Source organism: Triturus cristatus, chromosome 3_2, assembly GCF_964204655.1.
Source record: "Triturus cristatus chromosome 3_2, aTriCri1.1, whole genome shotgun sequence".
Lineage (NCBI taxonomy): Eukaryota > Metazoa > Chordata > Amphibia > Caudata > Salamandridae > Triturus > Triturus cristatus.
In genome coordinates this window covers 228,747,550-228,755,727 of record NC_140584.1, presented here as the reverse complement: position 1 = coordinate 228,755,727, position 8,178 = coordinate 228,747,550, and positions in this window count along the sequence as shown.

Sequence of the window (8,178 nt, the reverse complement as noted above, 5' to 3'; positions counted from 1 at the left end):
GGTAGACAGGGAAGCTTGTGTGTTCTGTATTTGGTTGGATGGGTTGGTCTGGGTAGTCGTTAGAGTGTGAGGTAGAGAATGGGTGACCGAGGGGTTTTTACGTAAATGGGAATTCAATTCTGTGTTTGAGGCAAGAAGAGACGCGTGCGAGACTTCCAAAGATGCTAGCTGTGATGCGATGTTCTTAACTCTCTCTAAAAGAGATGAGAGTAAAGATCTTACCAAGTGCTCTATGTCGGTAAGTAAATTAGAATAAAGGGAAATAGGAGGCTGCGTGGAAGATACTGGGGGCCTAGTTCGTGTGGGGGACCGTATTGGTTGGGGCATATTTTGAGGCGCATCCAAGTGGCCATCCTTTCTCCTTTTTTTTGATGGAGCAGACCGGGTGGATTTTGCTATTGCCTTCGAGCGGCTGGGTCTGTTATTTCCCGGTTTTCGCTTAGGGGTCTTGACTCTTAACAATGTGGGTAGGTGATAAATCCACGGGAGGGGTGCCGACAGTGAGTTGAGAATTGAGGAAACAAATTTCAGGCTCGGTGGAAATAGAGGCTATGTCTATTGGATCACGATGAGGCGCAGATGGGCCAGGATCAGGGATTGAATCAAAGTCAGGATCCCTAGGTGGCGGTGAAATGGCCTGTTGAATATGGCCCATTGAAGAGCGCTTCTGAAAAGCGGGGTCCAGTGATAAGCGGCGTTCCGTGATGGCGATCTCTTTTTCTAGCACGGAAGCGGCCCTGGTAATAAAGTGGTCAAGTGTCCCCCTGACTGAGCCCCCAACCAGAGAAGGCCTTTGTTTAGTCGTGTGAGAGGACATATTGGTTAACTTGGTAATATCGAAACGCAGATCACATAAATGCAGTTATACCATGTGGAGAGTTAGACACATAAGCCTGTCAAGAGTCTATGGCGGGCAGTTCCTGTAAATCCAGAGGGAGACAAGGCACAAGTCAATCACCTGGTTCAGGGAAGGTAGGCGACGTTGGAGTGAGGAGGACAGGGGGGGTGGCCCAGCCCAGCCTCGATCGGCCTTGGACGGCCGTAGACGGCCCGCCCTTTGCCCGGGCTTAGCCCGGCGTGTCCCGCTGCGCGTCCCGTGAAGCAGGAGGCGCGAGGTCACTTTGAAGGCCTGCCGGTGTAAGGGGAGGGGCTGCTGCTGATGACGCTCCCCCTCGCTACCTCAGGGCCCTCTGGTCACAGTAGTTGCTGTATCGGTAAGTCCGTTAGCCGTCCGCTGCGCGTCCCGCAAAGCGGGAGGCGCGAGGTCACTTTGAAGGCCTGCCGGTGTAAGGGGAGGGGCTGCTGCTGATGACGCTCCCCCTCGCTGCCTCAGGGCCCTCTGGTCGCAGTAGTTGCTGTATCGGTAAGTCCGTTAGCCGTCCGCTGCGCGTCCCGCGAAGCGGGAGGCGCAAGGTCACTTTGAAGGCCTGCTGGTGTAAGGGGAGGGGCTGCTGCTGATGACGCTCCCCCTCGCTGCCTCAGGGCCCTCTGGTCACAGTAGTTGCTGTATCGGTAAGTCCGTTAGCCGTCCGCTGCGCGTCCCGCGAAGCGGGAGGCGCGAGGTCACTTTGAAGGCCTGCCGGTGTAAGGGGAGGGGCTGCTGCTGATGACGCTCCCCCTCGCTGCCTCAGGGCCCTCTGGTCACAGTAGTTGCTGTATCGGTAAGTCCGTTAGCCGTCCGCTGCGCGTCCCGCGAAGCGGGAGGCGCAAGGTCACTTTGAAGGCCTGCCGGTGTAAGGGGAGGGGCTGCTGCTGATGACGCTCCCCCTCGCTGCCTCAGGGCCCTCTGGTCACAGTAGTTGCTGTATCGGTAAGTCCGTTAGCCGTCCGCTGCGCGTCCCTGGCCACTGGCCTTGTTGTTCACTGCTGTTTTGCCCTTGCCTGTGCAGCTTCTCATGGACATGCTCCACATTTTGTGCCGTACTCTTCTCTTCTCATGGTAACTATCTGTGCAATTTGTGAATAAAGACAGTTGCTCTAGTTGTCTATTTTGTCAGTGTCCTTACTGAATAAAGTTATTTTGCTGTGTGTAAATGGTTTACTGTGCCACATGGTCTGTGTGGCACTTGAACATGGTCAATGTTTGTGCTCACTTGCTCTCTTTTTTTCACGGGTGACAGGGTCTTCATTTCTCAGATGCTTGTGGTGGCAATGGTGTCAATTTCAAATGTCAGGTTGGGGGCACTGTCAGTGCAGGGTGGGTTTCTGCACACAGTATTGCAGGCAGGCTGTGCAGGGTCATCATGTGTGTGTTCTTCCTATATATGTGCCCAGTGGTGTATGTGTGTGGTCATCTTATGATGGCCAGTCACCCTAGTCCCGTGGCTTACTTTCCATGTGTGCTCTTGGATGGTAAGGTAGTGTGCAGTTTGAAGGGGGTGAGTTTGTGGGGAGTGTTGATGTGTGCATGCCTATGCAATGTCAACTACACATATGTTACCCAGGAGTCGTGTGCCTGTTGTTTTGATTGTTCATCCCTGTGGATGTGGTTGTATGCCCATCTGTGAGTTGTATGTTGTGCACTGTGCAGTGTGTTGGTGTGTCCTTGCAGTTCTGTCTGACTCCTACTTGTTGTTTTTGTCGCTTGTGAGTATGCAGAGGGCGTTACTGGCAATTTAGTGTTGTGTTTTGTTGCACATCCATGTGTCTGGTGGCTGTTTGTGGGGTCTGTGCAGATATGCTGCTCCACACTGCCATTGTGGTTGTGTTTTCTCATGCTTTGCTGTCCCATGGTGCAGTCTTGCCTCCAGTGTGGCATGTTGTGTGTGTTGTCATGCCATCCCCTATCTGTGATTCAGCTGCCTACCCATGGTAGGTCTGCACTCCCTCTCTTTGTGTATGTTACACTCCTGCCATGTCCCCTACTGACATGCAGTACACTTCACTTTGGCGTGAGCTGTCCCCTTGGTTTGTATGTGTGTGTGCCTCCCCATGACTTCATTTGTGCCACTGTGCTTTGTGGTGCAGTTCTTTGGCCAGGGTCAATGTGTCACTCAGTGCATTTCCTCAATGGGTCATGTGTGATGTTCTGGTGCTGTTTGTCAGTCATGGTTGCTGCTATGCAGTTCAACTGTGTGTGCTGCCCAGGCCTGTGGTCAAGTTGTTTCCACCTTAGTCTCCCAGACTTGTACATCTATTGGGTGTTGTGTTGGATGTATCTGTGTTGTTTGTGTTATTGCTTCACTTCCTGGGTGTGCTGTTGTCTTTGTGCTGTGCTGTATGGTGTTGTGTGGGTTGCTGTTCTGTCACTGATGTCTGTGTGTTTCTGGTATGCTTGGTGTGCACACACAGCTTGTTGTACATGCAGTGCTGTGTGTGTGTGTATGTTGCCTTGTGATTGCCTGGTGTGCATCCCCTGATGTCGTGCTATGTTTGCTATGTGATTGTTCTGCCTGTGCATCTGATGTTTGTTTGCTGTGGCTATGTTGTTCTGTGATGGTACACTTCTTGTGTGTGTTGTGGTATGTTGTCTGTGCATTGTTCCTGAGTGATTAGGTTGTGCACTCCTGTAGTGTCTGTGCTCCCATTGCCTTTCCACAGTTTAGCTGCACAGGGCTTGTCTGTTGTTGTTGTGGCTCTGTGTGTGTTTCTGTTGGGTTATGTGTTTGTCTGTTGTATTTGTTTCCACATTTGTGGTGGCATCCCTGTGTGTGTGTGTGATGTTTGTGGCTGAGCCCAGGGTGTGCGGTTGTTTGTGTGTGTATTGCCTGTCAAGTATTGCAGCCTTCAGTGTGTTTGGCACTGGTGTTGTGTGCTGCTGGTGTCAGGGGGGTATGTGTGTAGATTCTTACTGGTGTTTGTCAGTCCTGAGGTGTGTAGATGGTCCCTGTGTTTGTTGTTCTGCTGTGGTACTCCTGTGAAGTAGTTGTATGGATGTGTGGCTGTTCCCAGTTTGACTTCAGGGCCTTCCTTTCATCCTTTCATCCTTGTGCTGTATCCCTGTGTTGTTGCACTGAGCTGTCTGTGGTTTGATTACACCAACTGTGCCAGCCATGTGTGCTTTGATGCTGTTAAGGTGTTGTGCTCTGTTCATGGTGTTGATGTGATGTACACATGCTAGTTGTGTGTCTCCATGGCCTTCCATTTGTGTGCAACCCACTTTGGTTTCCCTATGTGTTGTGCTCCATTGCTGTTGGCATGTGGGGTGTGTATGTGTGTGTGTCAGTCTGTGATATGTATGTGTGACTGTGCAAGCTGTGTATCCATTTGGATGTTGATTCCTTGATTGTGTTCATTTGATGCTTGTCCTCATTGCTTTTTCCCTGAGTGTGGTGTAGTGTGTGTTTCCCTGGCCCTGTGCTACTGTGCTGCGTGTTCCTGTGCAGCCACTCCTGCATTGTGTGTCTCCATGATTGTTTGTTGTGTGGTGCAGGGTATGTATTGCCCTGGCTTGTTGTTGTGCATGGGGTGCACAGGGGGGCACAGGTCATGTGCCTTCATGGGGTGTGCTATTGTGTGGTGGGAGTGGGTGTGTCCCTGTGGTCTTTGTTCCCTGCCCATGCCTGGCACTGGCCCTGCCTTCTGCATTCTGCGCATGTATTTGTTTGTGTTCGCCGCTACGGTGACGTGACCGGGACATTGCTGCATGGTGGCTGTAGCTGTGTGTCCAGGATGCAGCGGGGTGACTTTGTGGCAGGTGGGTGATGTGTGGGTGCCCTTGTGGATGTTTCACTGTCCCCCCTAGGTTGTCTGATGTGGATTTGGACCCTGTGTCAGGCCGTGGGTTGTGTGTTGTGTGTTGTGTTATTGCGTAACTGCGGCATCGTCTGCGGCGGTCCATGAGTTCCTGGTGATGTAGCAGGTACAGCACCGGAAAGACGTGTAGAGCTGGGTCCATTGCGGTCGTGTCCGGGTGGTGTGGACCGGGACTCTGGTTTTGCGCTCCGCTGTCGAGTTTACGCCGTCTCTGGTTGGGCGGTGTCTCTGTTGCGGTGCGTCTGCTTGCTTGAGTCATCCTAATTTGTGGAGCGGGGCGGACGTCATTCCGCACGGCGGAGGGTCTCCATTAGCTCCCACCGCCGCGGTGGTGGGCGCACTTTGATGGCGGTGCGCTTCGCACCGCGGCGGTCGGAAATCGGCCTATGTTTTACCATTCTAATATGGCAGACGTGATGTCCGCTGCTAGCGGGCGGAAAAAGGCATTTTTCCACACCGCCGGCGCAGTGGTGGTCCCAACGCCCTACATCCTAATGGACCCCTTGGTGTTTTATGCCTTTTGATGCAATTTTTAGTAACGTCTTTGAATTAAATATTTATTGTTCTATAGATTTGATTTTTGCCTTTTTGGTCTTGTTTTATTTATGAAAAATTAATCTATTTTTCTAAACCAGTTGTGGACTTCTTTTGTGGGTTGTTTTCACTGTGTTACTGTTTGAAGTGTTGCACAAAACTTTACACATTGCCTCTGAGTTTAATCTGACTTCTCTGTGCCAAGCTAGCGGAAGGTTGAGCACAGGTACATTTACGGTTTGCTCTTGACTTCAACCTGAGAAGAAATGTTGGGGCAGATTTACAAGTCCCATGCGCTGCCAGTGCGGCATGTTGCGTGATGCACCGGCGGTGCAATGTGCTGAGTAATATTTACAAGCACAGGTAAAGCCACCCTGCATGACTTTACCTGTACTTGTTAATATCCCCCCTTTTCACGCAACACTTTGCGTGTAAGGAGTGTGACATGGGTGTTGCTGTGGGTGTTCCCATGCAACACCCATGTCCACTGATGCATTTCCAGATTTACGAGGATTAGTAAATCTGGAAATGCGTCAGAATTCTACGCCACCCTAGGAGTGCTGTAGCGAGGTGCAACGAGGAGAAATGTATTCATTTCTCCTATATTTTTTCCTCTTTCAATGCGTGTTGCATGCTACAGCACACATTGGAAGAGGAAATCACCTCAAATGAATTTTTGTGTAGGAAGGTAACCCTTCCTGCACAAAAACAATCTCCCCACGACGCAGGCATCCTTGCACCATGGTGCAAGTGTGCCTGCGACGGCGCATAGCAGCAGTTTGTGCGCCAGCGCAGGTGGAAGCACAGTGAAGCGACATATTGTTGTAAATATGTTGCATACCTGTGCCTCGAATCTAACGCAGCACGGCGCAGCAAAATGACATGCAGCCCAGCCCTGCCCTGCATTAGTTTCTTGTAAATCTGCCCCGTTGTTGCTGCTTGGAAAGCGTTTTATCTCCCTCAAGCAGTAACCGGATTTCTTCCATGGCATATTTCTGCTCTCTGCTGCAAGTTCCTGTTATGCGTTGCGTTGCCAGTAACGTTAGAAAATCTCGCCCTTTATGTTTCTCTGCACATTGCACAGTTATATAAAGTTGTGTACATGGGATTACTAATGATTCAGCAGCTAAGCGCCAATGTAAATACCACATGTTAATATGACCACCATCCACTAGATTCATCTATAGGTCTGAAAATATATCCCCTGCATTTATGTTCCTAGATTCTGCCTGAAAGGGTAGTACGAATTCTTGGGAATGAATAAAAACGCGACAAATTATCAGGCATGCATTTCAGAAGGGCAAAGTTCAGCATCTTTCATCAAGCAAACTTTTGCTGGAAGAGTGTAATATCACTGCCGCATGCACGGTTCATTCTACCTTCAGAAATGATAAGCTTTCAAGCTCCCATTTCATAAAATGCCCGTGATCAACTTTCATTCTGCTGCATTATCCAGGCTATCCACCGTGTGCCCATGAATGACAAAGAACTACCGCGTATCGACCGCCTGATCTCTCACCGTCCTTCGGTCTCCTATGCTGATAGCTGGCAAAGAAAAAAATAATGTGGTAGTCATGTAACAGACACGGTATGACGTCGCATCAATGATTGTCAAATAGCAGTACTTTTCCGTAATTGCCATTTCTCTGAAAAAAACTAGCTTGCCGACTTGAATTTCACTCTTAGGAAACATTTTTTTAGAAACTACGAGGCTTATTTACAAGCCCCTTGCGCCACTTTTGCGTCACTTTTCCCATGTTAATAGTGACGCAAGAGTGGCGCAAGGGGCTTGTAAATCTGCCCCTACATGTGTATTGTACTATAATTAATGTATTGTAGAAAAGATTATGACAGATCCCTTCAATTGTTGCCATGTAGGAAATGAATGTCGAATGTCGTATAAGTTTTATTGTATAATTTGTTAAAATTATTACAAAACCCACATGTATAAATAAAGAATATAAAAGTTGACTACCATTAAACATCTAGTCATTGTCACCAAGGCCCATAAAACTTATTTGATACAATTGTAAAAATTTGATTCAAGCATGGGACAATTTGTCTCTATAAAATCTAAGTTGTCTATTTCCACAGTTTATTTTCTTCATTGCTTTTTCTTGAGGGTTCCGATGTTACAACCTTCCTGCTATTGCTGCTTCAAGCGAGTCCTTACTACCCCCATAAATTTGATTCCCCTGCATGCCAGGATTATGGAGGATCCTCCCAGCCAACTTGTTACTGCTTGTCTACAAGTACGAATTTTTAGGACATTAAAAATTTGTTTTAAATACCGTCGTCTCAGATACAATACAGCTGGGCATACACAAAAGATATGAGCTAGGGATTCGGATTTGTAGCCGCATAAACGGCATTTTTCTGTTTGGTAGCTCTGTTTCCAGGAGGGGAGTAGGTCTTTTGACAGGTGATCACCCATCCGATAGTCCATGTAACATTTCTTTAGGAACCCGCTGAAATGAGAAGATAGGTATGCTTGTGGTTTTAATGATTTGTAAGATGCAATAACTGTCCACCCATGCCTGCGTTTGGCCAATGAATTTTGATCTTCCAATAAGGATTTCGTTTTGGCTGCCTTGTTGGTTAAGCTACTTAGCCCAGCTTTATCCATCCTTAATTCCCATGATGATTCTATGTCGAGTTCTATCAAGCAATTTTGCAAATGCTTTCCCCAGGCACTCAGGATTTTGTTATCCGCCTGATGCTTAATTTCTTCCCAGCATAGATGGTCCAGGGATTCCTGATTTGCGGAACGAAATTTATTACAAAGCTTCACAAAGCCGCTCATGCTCCGGAAGATTTGATTTTGCAGGCCAAATTCTAGCCGTATCTGTGCTGGAGAGGAAGATTTTGGCAGATTAAAAACGGCTTTATAAATCTTGGTCTGCATTGCGTTTAATAAATCAGCCTCCTTGCCTTGCCAAGTGACCAGTC